The following is a 19826-nucleotide window of genomic DNA, read 5'->3' on the forward strand; positions in this document are numbered from 1 at the left end:
ACCTGAAACTTTCTTTACTGCTTGCACAACTCTCTGGAAATTAGCAGGCTTAATAGCTTCTTCCATGTTATGCACTGAGAATTCTGTGCGCAGACACAACAACAAACGTCCCGCTTCACGAAGCTTCTGTCGTATATAATCATACTTTGTAGGGTCTTGTCCATGTTTATTGTAGAGGGACTGGGCAAACTGAATAACAGTAAAGTCATTTCGCACAGCTGAGGTCAAAGCATTGCAGTAATGTCAAATGCTGAAAAAAAAAAAAAAAAAAAAACTGTTCACATTAAGGATATTTTAATGACTACACATACACTGCTAATCCCCCCCCCCCCCCCCCCCCCCCCCCCCAAAAAAAGGACATCCCAGATGTGAATGAAGGAATTATTCTTATTAAATACTTTGTTCTTTAGGTAGTTGAGTGGCATGAAAGTGTGTAGTTGAATGTGTGTGGCCTCCAGATGCCTGTACGACTTCCCTACAATGCCTGGGCATGCTCGGGATGAGGTGGCGGATGGTCTCCTGAAGGATCTCCTCCAAGACCTGGATAATGTCAGACATTTTATGCAGTGTATGTCCCAGTTTCAGCGCAAGGCTTGGAGTTTTGTATGACAGTGTCTCTTCATCAAAACCTGAAACTTTCTTTACTGCTTGCACAACTCTCTGGAAATTAGCAGGCTTAATAGCTTCTTCCATGTTATGCACTGAGAATTCTGTGCGCAGACACAACAACAAACGTCCCGCTTCACGAAGCTTCTGTCGTATATAATCATACTTTGTAGGGTCTTGTCCATGTTTATTGTAGAGGGACTGGGCAAACTGAATAACAGTAAAGTCATTTCGCACAGCTGAGGCAATCTCATCTTGTTTCATAACAGCAAGAACCTTCCAGACTCCACTTGACACCTGCGGATAACACTGAGACTCCAGAGTTAAAGCCAGGCCGAGTACTTTGGTTCTTCCAGGTTCTTTATCTGTGTCATCTTTTGGTTTGTTAGGACATCTGCGGACATGTCTCCGAAGATCCTTGCGAACATACATCCCTTGACAATAAAAGCAATGAGCAAACTTTCCCTCTACTGCTTTAATCTTGGGTCTTCTCTTCACTTTCAGTGGTCCCACTCCACCATGCAAAACTGCAGCATTATGCTTAAAATTTCCCTTATTTCTCAATTTCTCTAACAGACTTTTACGCTCGTTTGAGTCTCTAGGCAGGGAAAATGCATGCACAACATCAGGAGCCGTTTTGTGCGTTTTCAGGTGGCGGGAAATTTTAGCTTGTGGTTTGCCACAAAAATAGCAGTAATTTCTTTTACTTAAAGTCATTTTTTCTGATTCAGTTTCGCAAAGCTCACTTTTATCTTGTGGCTTGTCCTTTGTCAAGTTGTGGATTAAATTCGTTGAATCTGATTGTTCATGCGCTTTGGAGATGTCATCTTGGCATAGCAGACCTTTTGATGTGCTTGGCAATAATGAGATGTCTTCATCTGAATCTTCATCATATGACTCTGAATCTGGCACATATTCTTCTTCTGATATGCTGTGGTTGCCATCATCATCGCTTGATATTTGATCCAGAACTGAATGTGGCAATCCATCCTCCCCTGAATATTCAGAAATTTCTTCTTTCTGGAATGTAAGAACAAAAGTTTTTTTAATTGATCAATACTTTAGACAGGTAAAAAATAAACTGAAAAAAAGTCAAGCCAAATATGAATGGGATACACACCTGTGTTGACTGGTGGCAATTCTGATTTGCCAATTTTGCAAGGCAAGATTTGTGCCAGACCCCTAAACAAACTGAAACACATTTTGATAGACTTAATTTAGCTTTGCAGTTCTATTTAAGTGAAGTAGTTAAAATAGGGACTGGGCAAACTGAATAACAGTAAAGTCATTTCGCACAGCTGAGGTCAAAGCATTGCAGTAATGTCAAATGCTGAAAAAAAAAAAAAAAAAAAACTGTTCACATTAAGGATATTTTAATGACTACACATACACTGCTAATCCCCCTCCCCCCCCCCCAAAAAAAGGACATCCCAGATGTGAATGAAGGAATTATTCTTATTAAATACTTTGTTCTTTAGGTAGTTGAGTGGCATGAAAGTGTGTAGTTGAATGTGTGTGGCCTCCAGATGCCTGTACGACTTCCCTACAATGCCTGGGCATGCTCGGGATGAGGTGGCGGATGGTCTCCTGAAGGATCTCCTCCAAGACCTGGACTAAAGCATCTGCCAACCCCTGGACAGTTTGTGGTGGATGGAGTGAGACATGATGTCCCAGATGTGCTCAATTGGATTCAGGTCTGGGGAACAGGCGGGCCAGTCCATAGCATCAATGCCTTTGTCATGGAGGAACTGCTGACATACTCCAGCCACATGAGGCCCAGTGTCGTCTCGCATTAGGTGGACCCCAGGGCCAAATGCACCAGCATGTGGTCTCACAAAGGGTCCGAGGACCGCATCTTGTTACCCAATGACAGTCAGGCTCTCTGGCAGGCACAGAAATGCCACCCCTCACCATTACTGACCCACTGCCAATATGATCATGCTGGAGGATGTTGCAGGCAGCAGAACATTCCCCACGGCATCTCCAGACTGTCACGTGCTCAGTTTGAACCTCCTTTCAGCTGTGAGGAGCATAGGGTGCCCGTGCTGAAGTTGCCAAACTTTGTGTTTTCTGGCAAATGCCAAACATCCTGCATGGTGTTGGACTGCAAGCTCAATCCCCACCTGTGGATGCTGGACCCTCAAGCCACCCTCATGAAGTCAGTTTCTGACCATTTGAGCAGACAGATGCACATTTGTGGCCTGTTTGAGGTCATTTTGCAGGGCTCCTCTTGTTCCTCCTTGCACAAAGGTGGAGGTAGCGGTCCTGCTGCTGGGTTGTTGCCCTCCTATGGCCTACTCCACATCCAGGTAGCACCTCCATGCTCTGGACACTACACTAACAGACACAGCAAACCTTCTTGCCACAGCTCACATTGATGTGCTACGCTAGATGAGCTGCACTACCTGAGCCCCTTGTGTGGGTTGTAGACTGTCTCATGCTACCACTAAAATGAAATCACCGCCAGCATTCAAAAGTGACCATAACATCAGCCAGAAAGCATAGGTGCTGAGAAGTGGTCTGTGGTCACCACCTGCAGAACCAGTCCTTTATTATGGTGAATTGACTATAATTTCCACTTGTTGTCTACTCTATTTGCAAAACAGCATGTGAAACTGGTTGTCAGTGTTACTTCCTAAGTGAACAGTTTGATTTCACAGAAGTGTGACTGACTTGGAGTAACATCGCATTGTTTAAGTGTTCCCTTTATTATTTTGAGCAGTTTATGTTATGGAATGGGGAATTGAGGACAATCCCAAGTATACCATTTTTACAAGGTCCTGCACCAATGAGGTAATACTGCATTTCTTTAATTAGACGTGACCACCCATTAATTAAAAAGGGAGCAGTGTTCATTTCAGCTAGTCTTAACTTGTTGAACTCTATTAATGCTTTTTACTATACACTGTACCTATTCACTAAATGTCTCACCTTTGCACTTATAGCCAAGCCACTTGAGGGAGGAAACCGGTCCCACACACTGAATGCACTTGTCCAAAGATGATATTGTTGTGCACACCAGACGATGATTGTGACACTGTTAGCAAAATATTGCAACATTTATTTGTTTTGGACAGTTGGAAAGGTGTGTTTTCAATTCAGTTGCAGATATCAACTAATAAACTTCGTCCATGTAAATCACATCACACCCAGGTGACTGCCAAACACACACACACACACAGCATCCATAAAGAATGATGATAGATTAAATTATTAGTTCATTAAGTGGTACACTGGATTATATTTACCCTTTCAGGCTCTGGATGTTTCAGGTCCAGATCATTGTTTGGAAAGCTGTTTGGTTGCGGCTTTAGGCAGCTCACAGTCTTCTGAATCTGGCTGGTCTCAGTCTTCGTGTGTAACAGATAGAGAATGAAGACAAAAGAACAGTAATCTGACAGTTACTAAAAATGCATCACTCAAGAGGATGAATAGACCATTTCACTATCGGCAAATAGCGTAAGGTACACATCGTGCATGAGAAACATTCATTAAAATCTGTCCTAGGTCAATGTTACCTCTTCAAAATCTTGCACTGAAGAAGAATGCATGGCTTCTGAGCCTTGCTGAGGCATTTCTTCATCAAGATCCTGCAACAAAGAAAAGATGGCACAAAGATTAGACCAAGTGCTCTTCTTGCAACTGTACTGGGCAGGCCTGTGCTTCTGTCTTTAATTTGCATGTGTGTGTGTGTGTGTGGGGGGGGGGGGGGGGGGGGGGGGGGCTTTCCACTCAAGAAATGTTTTCTTCTGAAAAAAATACTGGCTACAATAGTTAACAACTGATTCCTTTGCAATCATCCATCCTCTTCCACTTATCCTTATCAGGATTGTGGGGTAGCAGTTTTGAGGCCTATACCAGCTACCATAGGGCAGTACAACCTGGACAGATCACCAGTCTAACATGGAAGGACAAGCATTTGCATTCACACCAAAGGGCAGTTTTGAATCACCAGTTAACCTAACCCCATAAGCTACATCTTTGGACTGTGGGAAGAAGCCAGAGTACACAGCCAGAGAGAGCCCATGCATTACAGCAGTAAAAAGTGCCTAAAACAAGTTAAGTTGTATAGTACTATCTATCTTAATGTTCAAGCCTGAGTTTCAAACCACATAGAAACAAAGCACATGCAGTCAGCTCTGCATGCTGTAGGTCAAACTGTCAAGAAATACGAGAAGACCCCTCCTAAAACCAGAGTGATGTCACCATGAAGAAACTTTGACGGAGTCTCCCAATAACAGTGTGGTCCTCCTAAGTCACATTTGGGTGGTTAACACACACACACACACACACACACACACACACACACACACACACACACACACACAGATGTTATCCAGACTTGCACTTTGAAACAATGAAAAGGACCTACAAGCCACGGTCCATGTAAATCACATCACACCCAGGTGACTGCCAAACACACACACACACAGCATCCATAAAGAATGATGATAGATTAAATTATTAGTTCATTAAGTGGTACACTGGATTATATTTACCCTTTCAGGCTCTGGATGTTTCAGGTCCAGATCATTGTTTGGAAAGCTGTTTGGTTGCGGCTTTAGGCAGCTCACAGTCTTCTGAATCTGGCTGGTCTCAGTCTTCGTGTGTAACAGATAGAGAATGAAGACAAAAGAACAGTAATCTGACAGTTACTAAAAATGCATCACTCAAGAGGATGAATAGACCATTTCACTATCGGCAAATAGCGTAAGGTACACATCGTGCATGAGAAACATTCATTAAAATCTGTCCTAGGTCAATGTTACCTCTTCAAAATCTTGCACTGAAGAAGAATGCATGGCTTCTGAGCCTTGCTGAGGCATTTCTTCATCAAGATCCTGCAACAAAGAAAAGATGGCACAAAGATTAGACCAAGTGCTCTTCTTGCAACTGTACTGGGCAGGCCTGTGCTTCTGTTTTTAATTTGCATGTGTGTGTGTGTGTGTGGGGGGGGGGGGGGGGGGGCCTTTCACTCAAGAAATGTTTTCTTCTGAAAAAAATACTGGCTACAATAGTTAACAACTGATTCCTTTGCAATCATCCATCCTCTTCCACTTATCCTTATCAGGATTGTGGGGTAGCAGTTTTGGGGCCTATACCAGCTACCATAGGGCAGTACAACCTGGACAGATCACCAGTCTAACATGGAAGGACAAGCATTTGCATTCACACCAAAGGGCAGTTTTGAATCACCAGTTAACCTAACCCCATAAGCTACATCTTTGGACTGTGGGAAGAAGCCAGAGTACACAGCCAGAGAGAGCCCATGCACTAAAGCAGTAAAAAGTGCCTAAAACAAGTTAAGAAGTTGTATAGTACTATCTATCTTAATGTTCAAGCCTGATTTTCAAAAAATTTCAACATAGAAACAAAGCACATGCAGTCAGTTCTGCATGCTGTAGGTCAAACTGTCAAGACATACGAGAAGACCCCTCCTAAAACCAGAGTGATGTCACCATGAAGCAAACTTTGACGGAGTCCCCCAATAACAGTGTGGTCCTCCTAAGTCACATTTGGGTGGTTAACACACACACACACACACACACACACTCAGATGTTATCCAGACTTGCACTTTGAAACAATGAAAAGGACCTACAAGCCACGGTCCATGTAAATCACATCACACCCAGGTGACTGCCAAACACACACACACACAGCATCCATAAAGAATGATGATAGATTAAATTATTAGTTCATTAAGTGGTACACTGGATTATATTTACCCTTTCAGGCTCTGGATGTTTCAGGTCCAGATCATTGTTTGGAAAGCTGTTTGGTTGCGGCTTTAGGCAGCTCACAGTCTTCTGAATCTGGCTGGTCTCAGTCTTCGTGTGTGACAGATAGAGAATGAAGACAAAAGAACAGTAATCTGACAGTTACTAAAAATGCATCACTCAAGAGGATGAATAGACCATTTCACTATCGGCAAATAGCGTAAGGTACACATCGTGCATGAGAAACATTCATTAAAATCTGTCCTAGGTCAATGTTACCTCTTCAAAATCTTGCACTGAAGAAGAATGCATGGCTTCTGAGCCTTGCTGAGGCATTTCTTCATCAAGATCCTGCAACAAAGAAAAGATGGCACAAAGATTAGACCAAGTGCTCTTCTTGCAACTGTACTGGGCAGGCCTGTGCTTCTGTCTTTAATTTGCATGTGTGTGTGTGTGTGTGTGTGTGTGGGGGGGGGGGGGGGGGGCTTTCCACTCAAGAAATGTTTTCTTCTGAAAAAAATACTGGCTACAATAATTAACAACTGATTCCTTTGCAATCATCCATCCTCTTCCACTTATCCTTATCAGGATTGTGGGGTAGCAGTTTTGGGGCCTATACCAGCTACCATAGGGCAGTACAACCTGGACAGATCACCAGTCTAACATGGAAGGACAAGCATTTGCATTCACACCAAAGGGCAGTTTTGAATCACCAGTTAACCTAACCCCATAAGCTACATCTTTGGACTGTGGGAAGAAGCCAGAGTACACAGCCAGAGAGAGCCCATGCACTAAAGCAGTAAAAAGTGCCTAAAACAAGTTAAGAAGTTGTATAGTACTATCTATCTTAATGTTCAAGCCTGAGTTTCAAAAAATTTCAACATAGAAACAAAGCACATGCAGTCAGTTCTGCATGCTGTAGGTCAAACTGTCAAGACATACGAGAAGACCCCTCCTAAAACCAGAGTGATGTCACCATGAAGCAAACTTTGACGGAGTCCCCCAATAACAGTGTGGTCCTCCTAAGTCACATTTGGGTGGTTAACACACACACACACACACACACACACACACACACACACACACTCAGATGTTATCCAGACTTGCACTTTGAAACAATGAAAAGGACCTACAAGCCACGGTCCATGTAAATCACATCACACCCAGGTGACTGCCAAACACACACACACACAGCATCCATAAAGAATGATGATAGATTAAATTATTAGTTCATTAAGTGGTACACTGGATTATATTTACCCTTTCAGGCTCTGGATGTTTCAGGTCCAGATCATTGTTTGGAAAGCTGTTTGGTTGCGGCTTTAGGCAGCTCACAGTCTTCTGAATCTGGCTGGTCTCCGTCTTCGTGTGTAACAGATAGAAAATGAATATACAGTGCATTTTTGAAGAGGCTTTTGAAACATTAAATAAACTGTATGAGAAAGATAAGTTTCAAGCTATTGTCTTTAAAATATTCACTGTCATGTGTAGAGAATTTAAGGCCCTATGATTAAGAGACAAATAGTCAGTGAAATTTCTTTATTTTTTAAGCCATTGCTAAAGGAGTAAAACAATCACCTGTAGCAGCAACGAACTGTCACTAGGGCCCATTTATCTTCGAGGGACAAAATTTAAAATGAATCTAACTAAAGAGGCTACACAGCAAAATCTCCAGTGTTAAATTAACACTAGAGAGTGTCTATATGGGTCCACACAACACTGTTGAGTGTTGAATTAACACTTTTGACAGTGTTATATGTTTAAAAGTAACCTAGTCAGTTTTGAAGATTAACAAAGACTAACACTGAGCAGTGCTGATTTTCTAACACTGGAATATTTCTAACATTTTGAGTTATTTTCCAGTGTTAGAAAATCAGCACTGCTCAGTGTTAGCCATTGTTAATCTTCAAAACTGACTAGGTTACTTTTAAACATATAACACTGTCAAAAGTGTTAATTTAACACTCAACAGTGTTGTATTTAACACTCAGAGGTGTGGACCCTTATAGACACTCTCCAGTGTTAATTTAACACTGGAGATTTTGCTGTGTAGAATCACATTAAACATCAATCACTGTTAAAATTTAGAAACCGAAAGCCATTTTTTATTTCTGCATACCTGCTGATATTTTTTTAGTGCTTTTAGAGGGCTTTGATGTGGCAGCCATCACAATTGCCTGTTTTCCATTAGTACCTACCCCTGTTTTTCCAGTAGGTTATAGTACCATGTAGTTTTTCAGTAACTACTGCACCAAGGTTCCAAGTGATCCAAAGTGATCAGAAAATTTGACATAGACTGAATGCCACCAGGTGGCTGGTCAATGGTGTCACTCGATAAGTTATGAGTGCGCCTCCTTCGTGAAAATCCAAGCCATCATTTTTGAAACTCTGAAATGTTTGAAATAGCGACCAAAATTAACAGCGTGATCCCTGAATTGAACACTAAAGTATAGACTGAGCAGCAGGCATTTTGTCACCTTGACGTCCATGCTTGCTGTGGCATTTATATCACTGGATGCTCGGCTGCATTGCTATAGTTACCCCAGGCACAGTAGGTGATACTCAATTTCAGTGAAAAACTAGATGCCCTAAGTCACGTTAAGCCAATTTGAGTAGGTACAAATGTAAAAATGGCTTAGGGTATGCAATTTATCAGTTCCAAAAAGTACAATTGTAGAAATACCTTGCATCTCCAGAGCCAATCCGAGTCACCATAATTATAGTCTATTTCTTCACCTGGACTTATGTCTCTGCTTGCAAATAAGCATAGATGGGGCTTTCCATTGATATTTAATATTTTCATCTTAGCACTTGGACTGATGTGGTTGTCGTTGACAAGTCTGCCTAATGACCCATCTTCTTGAGATGCATCCACACTGTGGGGTTAGGCAAAAAAGTATTAGCTTAACTAGTTAGGAAGCTTTTTTTTCATAAATCAAAAGCAATGTGTAATTTAATCTTAATCAAACTACACTGATATAATACGCACCACCAGAGTTTTCCATCAAACTTGAATTCAAACATGAACACCTTCAGGCTGTCATGATAAACTCTGTGTCTCCGCTCACATTCTTCTTTTGTTATGAGTTTACCTCTGTATTCCAAAAGAAAGTCTCCTTTTTGGAATGGAACAGTCGTGAAAATGCCCCGACCTGAATTGCAGAGGCATACCAAGTGAGTGACAAAAGACAAAGTGACAAACTCCAAATCTAATCCAAACTAAAGACCAACTTACCTTTGAAGGCATTTATGTAGTGGATATCAAGTCCCAGTTTGTCCCTTCCAGCAGAAACATGACAGACTGCATCCTCCCGTGGAGGAATGCGTCTCCTTCGCATGTTCTCCTGTACGTTTTGATTGGCTGTATTACCAAAGCATATAAAGTATTACGATTATCGTCATCATTGTCATCATCATCAGTAGTAGCAGAACTAGCAGTAGTGTAGTTTACAGCATAAACACAGCTGACTTATTCATAGTGCTAATTTATGCCTTCTTTTAAAATGTTAAAGGCCTAGTACTCAAAATGGCGACATGTGACATTTCTGTAATGGCGACTGCAGAGAGTGATACAAGTACTGAGAAAGCTTAGGCATCAAAACTGTAAGAAGTTTTTTCTTCAGGCATATAAATAAATACACGACTAAAAACACTTATACCCCTTGCTTTTATTTTAGGGCTGTCAGCAGAATGGACAGACATTGGACAAACTGCCCGAAATTAGCTAACAGCGACATCAGGGATTTTGACTCAGACTGCGCTGGTTTAATTGTTAATCGCGTTAGTCGCGATGTCGGCATTAACACGTTTAAGCCACAATAATGCTTTAACACCGAGTAAATCCTAACACGGGTTAGCCCGCTTTATCGCGTTGACGCGGTTAGTCGTCAGCCCTATTTTATTTACTCAATGACAAACGCTGGGGCCGTTTTACTTCTTCAAAGACTCACTAACAGTCCATAAAGCATAAATTAAACCAGTTTAATATAGGCCTGTGCACCTATAATTTCATATAGTATTAAAGTCATGGTGCATTTTACATTAAAAAAGGCTTACCTTTGTGTTTTTAATCCGTCTTCGTATTGCCGTCGACATACACTTGTTAAAGGGCACGCGCGCGAAAGTTGTGGCGCCGTTTCCTGTAGGTACCGCCTATATATATAGCCTACCAATCACAATGACTTCCGGCCGTGTGTATTGAAAATGTGTATTAAATTGCAGTACCTACACACATCCACTCTAACTCGAAACGTCGCTGTGCAATACACTGGAATACACAAAAATCAGGTGAGGGGTATAGGTGGACTTTTAAGAAAATCAGAAAATCTTTTAATTATAGTTTAATAAATGAATTTACACTACAGTTTAAGCAAATACAGGTCAAAAGATAAATAATGACCTCATAAGAAGTAGAAAAAATTATTATTTAGACACTTAAAAATGCATTTACAAGTCATGTTTTAGGGGGACACATGAATACACAGCAAAAAGTCGAAATGTCCCCGGAGCCCAGGTACAGCGCAGGTCAAATGTCAATCCATACCACCATAGACGCACTCACACACACACACACACACACACACACACACACACACACACACACACACACACACACACACACACATTGAGATACACAGCCAGGAGGCTGTATTCTAATAACTTCTAATAAATAGGGGGAAGTTAAAAGCTGTCATTATGCAACGTTAGAAACATTTCATCATGAATTTCATCAGAGTGAATGGTGTGATTTAGGCTTTGACTCAGATTGTGTCACACATGGGAACAATCAGAAGTATCAACTGTGAAATTATGCAAAGTGCAATTCAAAAGTGAATAACATTTGCAATAACACAGAAACAGCCTTTTATACAAAGCTCTAACTTCTAAAGAGACATAAGACATTTTAGACACAAAGAAAGATGCTGGGGGGAAAAGACAGACCCACATCTAACACATCTTGAGCACATCAAATCCCCATTAAGAATGGCCATTAGTGGACAAAAAGGGGCGAGATGATTGGCTCACATTGTAACGCTCATTAGCTCATTAACTATCCATTAAAGGTGCCATCAGTGCAGTCCCTTTAAACTGCAGGTGCAGAAGAAAGAAGGGAGACAGCTCACTGCACTCTGCTGTAAGATGAAGACAACAGCTGTCTGTGTGGTGAAATGATGGATTCTTAAAATTGGTGCGCTAAACTTCAATTCTTATCAATTAGTTTTTTAAACTTGATATGTGTGTTTTATTTCTGCAATAAAAAGCACAAAGACTCATAGGAGGTGTTGAGGCTGAGGCCGAGGTCGAGCAAGCTGAAGGACTCAAAAGCGGAACTCATAGGGAGGCACAAGTAAATGAGCAAAAACAAGACTTTATTTTCCAAGCATAGAATGAAATAACAATTAAACAATGAAATAAGGTTTCCTAGATCTGTGAAATTAACATGAAACTATGACTTGAATAGAACACAAGATATCAACTTAGCGAAAACTAAATCTTCATGAGTAATGCTTTAACTCTTGGGCATAGAGGGAGGACAGAAGCTGCACGAAACGCAACCAGGAGTCTCAGAATGCTGCAAAGAGATGATTAAGTCTAGGGGATCCAGGGGAATCTTGGAACAACAACAGGTTCTTGTCTTACTTTTTGCGGGTGGAGGACTGGCAGAGGGAAGGTAAGTGGTCCGGTTAGACAGGAGGTTTTCAGTCAGCAATCCAACGTGGACACTGTTTAAGGCAGGAGCGCAGGCAGGTGAGGGTAGCTGACAAGAATCGAGAAGACAGAGCAACCAGACAAGAACCAGGGGAAGATGGAGGGTGAGTGGAAGAAGAGTGAAGAGTGGAAGTTGGCCGAACGGCTATAGCAAAAACACATGGTGAGTTTCTTTCTGTGAGGTTATCACTTAACAAGAACTACGAAAGCCGATATTAACTGGGGTTAGCAGAGCACTTGGCAAGGAGTAAAGGTGTGTGCTGGTCCTGAAATGCTGACAGCTCAATTGCCATGTCAGTGTGCGGTGACTCCACCCCAAGGTGGACACAGGGCTTCCAAGGCAAAACACCTGTACTCACCCGGACCATGACAGCAGGGTTAGTGCTCAACTTAAAATCTTTAAATAAGTATTGTTGCGATCATGTAAGTTGTATTTAGATTTTAAAATTTCTAAATGTGTGTGTAGTATTCTCATTCAGAAGGAGGCGCAAAATAATAAAGCAAGAACTTTTGTATTGTATGGTGCACAGGAATGTGACAAAGTGAGATTTCCTTTAACACATTATGTAAATCATTGCTGTGACACACATCAGAAAAAAGAACATTTCTTGATTTTGTGCTGTCTTTTATTCTCTGACAGCCTCATGCATCTTGCTGCACTCTGCATTCACCTTTCTGCACTCCTTCCTGGCTGAAGAACTATAAAATATTATTACGTCTATATTCCATTAGATGACAATGACAAATGCTGGAGGTATATTTTAGACACATTCCTGTACTACTGTAACAGTATCAGTGTCATGCATTATGGAAATACTGCATTCCACATAAAGCTATACTACTGGCCAACTGCACATGAAGTACAAAAAGTAAAAGTAAAATGTTTCCACTCAGAGTTATATGGATTAATATTACTGCTGCAAATGCTGTTTAATAAACAGCAATGGATCATATTCTATAAAACTGTCTGTTTGTAGTAGCTGTCCTGTGAGCACCACTTGCTAAACTCTATGTTACTTCCATGGAGCCTGACGTTTTTGTAATTTTTTTAAACTGATCTTGAGCTATCATTATCCAATCTTTCTGAACATAAAAAAGACACCTAACTTAAGTGATTCAGTTCAATTCATTTTTATTTACACAGCGCCAAATCACAACAGCAGTCGCCCTAAGGCATTATTGTAAGGTAGACCCTACAATAATACATACAGAGAAAACCCAGCAATCATATGACTCCCTATGAGCAAGCACTTTGGCGACAGTGGGAATTTCTACGTCTCTCTGATCGCTTCTCTTTCCCCTCTTCCCCAACCAGTCATGTGGTGTCTGTGTGTGTACATTTGTTATGAAATGTACATGATACTGATGGTGAGAGGCCACAACAACGGCCTCTGGGAGCCAGAGGCAGACAGAAAAAAGCCCAGGAGACCCAAGGTCGCTTGCAGATCCCCAGGAGTACTGAAGACCCGAGGCCACACATCCTGATAAAAACTACAACTCCACCACAGCAGAAGGAAGTAGTTGGCTCCAGATGGAGTCCTTAGTGCCAGAGGGCAAGAGCCCCAGAGAACCAAGGGTTTTATCTTTAATATTGTATATATGTCCTGCAATATTAAGCGCCTTGAGGTGACAGTTGTTGCAACTGTAATGGTTGTATAAATCAAGCACCTCGCCATCCAGTCTGGTTTTACACATGGCTGTGAAAGATTGGGTGATTCTAAAATGCTCAGTAGATTTGAGCATAATGCTGTAATAGGAAGCCACCATTTCAGCAAGTCAGTTTGTGAGAATTCTTCCTTCCTGTAAGTGGTATTATTGTAAAGTGGAAGTGTTTAGGAACCACAGCAACTCATGAGGTTGGTCGTTGACTGCTGAGATGCATCGAGTTCAAAAATCACCAAAACATTGCACCAACACATTAACTGCAAAGTTCCAAGCCTCCTCTCCTCCAAGCTTCATAACATGGTTTCTATGGCAAATCAGCGTGTGTAGGTATAATGTGGAGGTGGCTCAGTACCTTTGTCTATGTATCCTTAATACATGACTTAAAAGTAGTAATCAAGCTTACATTCTTTAGGCAAGAATATTACTCATAGCTTAAGGAAGCCCACAGACATCCCACAGTCATCCACCAGATAACAGGACATATTTAAGGTTAGGATTGTAGCAGCACTCTCTTTACTATATTCACAATGACATCTGTGGGGTGAAGTTGATAAATTGACACTATTGGCTGACAACTGGCCAAACCAGTGTTTACCCTTTGCTGCCAAAAACATATCACATCACTGGAGAGCTTTGTGTGCATGCCACCAGAGACAGCATTGTCAAGGTAGTAACAAATATGACAGTATCCACTCTCTCCACTGGCGTGCCAGTGGAGAGAGTGGACAGTTTCCGATACCTGGGTGTCCACATCACTCAGGACCTGTCATGGTCCTGTCACATCAACACCCTGGTTAAGAAAACCCGTCAGCGTCTCTTCTTCCTCAGAAGACTTAGAGACTTCCATCTGCCACTGAAGGTGCTCAAGAACTTCTACTCCTGCACCATCGAGAGCGTTCTGACGGCAAACATCTGCACCTGGTTTGGGAACAGGACAGACAAGCAGGACAGACGAGATCTGCAAAGGGTGGTGCGCTCGGCAGAACGCATCATTCAATCAGAGCTCCCTGACCTGCTGTCCATCTACACCAAGCGGTGCAAGTCCAAAGCTAGGAAGATTATGATGGATCTCTCCCATCCCAACAATGGACTCTTCTCACTGTTGAGGTCTGGGAAGCGCTTCTGCTCCCTTAAGGCCAAAACAGAGAGAATGAGGAGGAGCTTCTTCCCCCAGGCTATTCGGGGCCTGAACCAGGTGTAGGACTGGACTCTCCCACACACGTCACTATAAGACTGGACTCTCACACACGTCACCACACGCACCACCACACATTTCCTATAATCCTATAATTCCTATAATTTATAATCCTTATCTTTATAATCTCTTCTGCTATTTGCACATTCTTTACTGTAAATTCCCAAGTTAATTTGTAAATTTTTGTAGTAAATTGTAAATATAGTAAATATAGTAAAACTTTTCTTCTGTCATTTAATGGTTGGGCATTCTACAGCTACAAGCATTTCACCCCCATGTCATACTGTGTATGGTTGTGTGTGTGTGTGTGACAAATAAAATTTGAATTTTTTATATTTCACTGTACAAAGATGGAGTATGTAATGCACAGGTTCAGTTGAATGAAAAAACAAAAAGAAAAGAAAAGAAAAACACAACAACATAGAGATCCTTCAAGTTTTCCTTCCACCGACCAACTATGTCATTAGTTGAGGCCAGCAGGGTCCTATCACCATAAACATTGTGGAGAAGTTGTCTAACAGTTTTCCAGAATCACTTTGACGACCAAAATTTTCCCCAAATAGTCTACAGTGTATGATTTTTAGTTGTTATTTTTAACAGTTTTTGCAGCATCTAAGTGAACGTGTTCTGCTTTAGTTTTCGAGGCATAATTGTGCAGGTGCTTGTGCATAACCCGAGTATATACCTACTGCTGGCAACTTAGGTGACTTTCCCATCCAGCATGACTCAAAGTAAGGACAAGCAATAGTATCACCTAGGGCTTCCTGGTGGGTTTAAGGGCGTTGTGGATGGAGACAGGCATTGCAGCAAGGGAAAAGCCTTGCCAGGCTGAGGGCAAACACTAACAGGGTTTTCTACTTTCACACCACACTCAGTTGCCATTTATGATGTTTATTTATTGATGTGGATTGATTTTTTTTTCTTTTTTTGAGTGTTAGTCTAGTGGAAAGAATGGAGGCTGAAGAGGATTTTGTACTATTTCAGAATGAGGAGCCAGCATAACATTTCACTCCCAGGAGAGCAAAATTCACCTTTCCAGGAATAGAGAACAGCTAGGTGATTTTTATTATTGACTATGTCACTTAGAAATATATTTGATGTCATTATTTCACATTTGATTTAAACAGAAACCATATCAGCATGAAACTTGAACTTGGGTGGGGGTGCGGGGTTATAATTTATGAGAGAGCAGACATAACTAAGCTGGAAAGAACCAGGTACAACAACAAAAGATTCCCAGACGTGAATATCAAGAAAACCTGCATTACAAATAAAGGCCTAGACAGAATTCTGCTGGGAAAATGTGATTCTTTATTGTTTTGACGGGAAAGTGACTGGTAAGGTGATGTCTGACTGCACAACAGAATAAAAACCCTGAGCCAAGGAGGCATTTTCAGTTCAAGCAAAATAAAAAATATGACCACTGACCTCTATACTACAACAGTTGCTCTCTAGAAGGGCTCTGACTTTTCCAAAACCTTTTTTGAGCACTGAGGAAAAAAAAACAGGCATGTGTTCAAAGCCTACTTTTGCAGCCACTATTAGCTACTGCAAAATACATGTAGCATAAACCAGCATGTTTTGTATAATGAGTTCTCAAAGTATTGATTAATTGAAGGTTACAAATGAGGACAAAAAATACAGGTCTATATTGTTATATATATCAGTTACATACCACAGTAAAAAGCCTTATACACACATACACACAGACAAATAAGAAAAAACACATAAATATCTTAGTAAGGTGTTGGACAACAATGTTCACTGTACCGCACCTTGGCACTGATTGTCTCAAGTCTCCCTTCTTGAAGATAAAACTGCATTCAGTGCTTTGATGATGTTGTCGAGAGCACTAGCCCCAAATCCTCCATTGTTTATCAGTGTTATCTTTAACAGCTTAAAAAGAAGCTCACAGACACAAAGCCCAGGAAGGACACCAGCCAGCACAACCTGGACAATGGGGTAAACCCCACCAGTACAGGATGAATAGTCCCAAAGGGCACCCATCCACTGTAGTGAGTATCAGTCAAACACCTTTTTTGTTCTATATAATTGTATAGCGATAATGCAGAAGGAAGTTGACTATCTCTTAGAACACGGTTTAGCCATTCCGAGCGCCAGAGCATGTGTGCTGGTACCAAAATCTGACAACACTCCTCGGTTTTGTAATGATTACAGGAAAGTTAACGCTGTTACCAAACCTGATTCATTTCCTCTTCCTAGAATGGAGGATTGTATTGATAGAGTGGGATCGGCATCTTTTGTAACCAAACTCGATCTGTTAAAAGGTTACTGGCAAGTACCTTTAACTCCCAGAGCATCTAAAATATCTGCTTTTGTCATGCCAGATCATTTTCTCCAGTACACGGTTATGCCGTTTGGGTTGCGTAATGCACTCGCTACTTTCCAGCGCCTTATGGCCAAAGTACTGGCAGGCGTGAATAACTGCGATGCCTACTTGGATGATGTTGTCATTTACTCATCCACCTGGTCTGACGACTTACAAACACTCTCTCTCGTTTTCAGCCGTTTTCAGAAAGCCTCGCTTACACTAAACTTAGCCAAATGTGAATTTGGCAGAGCCACCATCACATACCTGGGAAAACAGGTGGGTCAGGGACAGGTACGGTCGGTGACTGCGAAAATACAAGCGATCGTCGAGTTTCCAGTCCCACAAATGAGAAGGGCGCTGCGCCGATTTTTAGGAATGTGTGGTTATTACAGAGGTTTTTGTAAGAACTTCGCCACTGTCGTTCCTCTCACCGATTTGATCAGTCCGGTGAAGCCTTTTGTGTGGACGCCTGGTTGTCAGACTGCTTTTGAGTCTGCGAAAGCATTACTGTGCAGTTCCCCTGTTCTTACAGCACCTAATTTCATGTCCCCTTTCAAGCTCGAGGTTGGCGCTAGTGCGTCTGGTGCAGGAGCTGTCCTTATGCAGGAAGACCATCGCGGTGTGGATCGCCCAATTTGTTATTTTTCCAAAAAGTTCAACAAACATCAGATGAACTACAGCACTATTGAAAAGGATGCCCTTGCCTTGTTGTTAGCCCTGCAGCATTTCGAGGTGTATATTGGATCCAGCTCTATCCCCGTTCAAGTATTCACTGACCACAACCCATTGGTGTTTCTCTCCCAGATGCAAAACTCAAATCAGAGACTTAAGCGTTGGTCCCTTCTTTTGCAAGATTTTAACCTGCAAATCAAACATAAGAAAGGGACGGAAAATGTCATCGCTGATGCCCTGTTGAGAGCAATCTCATAGTTTGGGAATTAAACAACAGGAGGGTTGTTGAATTCTTATGGAAGGGGGTGTTACGAACTTGCATGTTCATGTGTTTGTTTTGTGCAGCTGTTATATCTTTTTATGTTAATTTAGTTGTGCCAGGGCCCTGCTCCGATTGGTGCGTGGATACACCGCCCCGACGTGACTGGTTCCAGCTGGAGGACCCGCCCATTAAAAGGAGGCTGGAGTGCTACGGTGGGAGAGGTCCGTTTCTCCTCATGACCCAGCAGTGTACCTGTGGCAGCCGCTGGCTGCAGTGCGGCTTAAAAGTTGTGGAAGTGGAGTGGGTAGGGGTGAGCTGCCGTGTCTTTTGATCACCCGTTTTCTCCTGTTTTGACTTAGTTAAGGAGATCAGACTCTGTCTTTATTTTTGACTTTGTTTTGATAAGGTCAGGGGTGCGGGATTTGTGTAGATTTGTTTTGTTTATTGTTTTGGCCTTGGCTCACCCTGAAGTGTTGACACTCCCGTTTTGTTATCCCTTTTTTTCACATTGTAAATAAATCACATTGTAACTAACGGGTTTGTTTCCTGTGTCTGCTTGGGTCTTGGGGGGGAAGCGAGTGCCTCACTCATGTTATTGCCTAGCCCTAGACGGGTCGTAACATAATATATAGATGCATCTAAATCTGATAGTATTTTTCTGACTTTGTTAGGATCTAATTCCTGCGCAGATACTGATGATGATTTTAACCAGATCATCTCTCCTGAGACTGGTTTGAACTGGGATTGAACTGCTTTTATAAAATGGTGTACCTTAGCGTTTTGTCCCAGTTTCCCTTCCTTAAGAATGCCACCTTTTCACTGAGACCATTTCTGATGAAGATTCAGAAAACAGTAGATGCATGGGTCAGATGCATATCTTAGGTCCTGTGTCAAACCTCTTTGGTCTCTGTATTTGTTTTCCTATGTGTCAATGGCATGATTTGTGAGGGGTGGTTCAGGACAACTTTGAGGACAGCAAGAAAGTAGTGAGGTGGCCTGGGCTCATCCAAAACAATGGACAATGCCCAAGAGTGGTGAAGAAGTGCTGGCAGGCAAGGTGGAATAAATGGATGGATGGAGGGGTGATGTGTGACAGAAGGACAACAGAAAGTGGAAAGGGAAGTATAGTTAATGTTAATATCAAGATTCTTTCAAATTTCTTTCAGAAATCCTTCAGTCCGGTGTTCTACCCAATGCCATTTGCATTTGACAAAAAAATGGCTAAACCAATTATAGTGTTGTCATTAACAAATCAAATTAATCAATAACATTAAATTAGAAAATGTTGCTTTCAGTCTTGAAGAAGTTGAACACATATTAGTCTGTATAGTTTTAGATTCAGGATATGGGGATATCTCTGTAACTGCCAGTCTCATTTAATTAAGATTGTCGAACCCTTTGGGGATTTTCTGCTCTTATTTTTAAAAAAAAGATTCTCAAAGGAATTCAACAATGGCTCCTCATAATCCAAACACGCACTTCACTGGATGCATTTATAGTTTATCTCAAATAAAACAAAACCCATGGGCAAGTCACAGTCCTCGCTTTGATTATTGCATTTCCTCTAATCTTCATATTGCTTATAAAAGATCACTTAGCTTACAACAGGGCGTTCTCATTCCCGAGGCGTAACATGCCGACGTTTTGTCACGTTTTGTAAAGTGCAA

At 41.6% G+C, this 19826-nt stretch overlaps 2 long non-coding RNA genes across 2 annotated transcripts; both read right to left on the reverse strand.

The window, feature by feature from the left end:
* Nucleotides 1-3926: 3926 nt before the first annotated feature.
* Nucleotides 3927-5136, reverse strand: LOC113032575 (uncharacterized). The gene is made up of 3 exons (XR_003273901.1): nt 5106-5136; nt 4125-4196; nt 3927-3956 (listed from the first exon to the last, which is right to left on the reverse strand). It is a non-coding gene; the product is annotated as an uncharacterized LOC113032575 (long non-coding RNA).
* Nucleotides 5137-8330: 3194 nt separating this feature from the next.
* On the reverse strand, nt 8331-10864 carry LOC113032581 (uncharacterized). The gene is made up of 3 exons (XR_003273903.1): nt 9560-10864; nt 9314-9476; nt 8331-9200 (listed from the first exon to the last, which is right to left on the reverse strand). It is a non-coding gene; the product is annotated as an uncharacterized LOC113032581 (long non-coding RNA).
* Nucleotides 10865-19826: the final 8962 nt, after the last annotated feature.

This window comes from Astatotilapia calliptera, chromosome 2 (assembly GCF_900246225.1).
Source record: "Astatotilapia calliptera chromosome 2, fAstCal1.2, whole genome shotgun sequence".
Taxonomy (NCBI): domain Eukaryota; kingdom Metazoa; phylum Chordata; class Actinopteri; order Cichliformes; family Cichlidae; genus Astatotilapia; species Astatotilapia calliptera.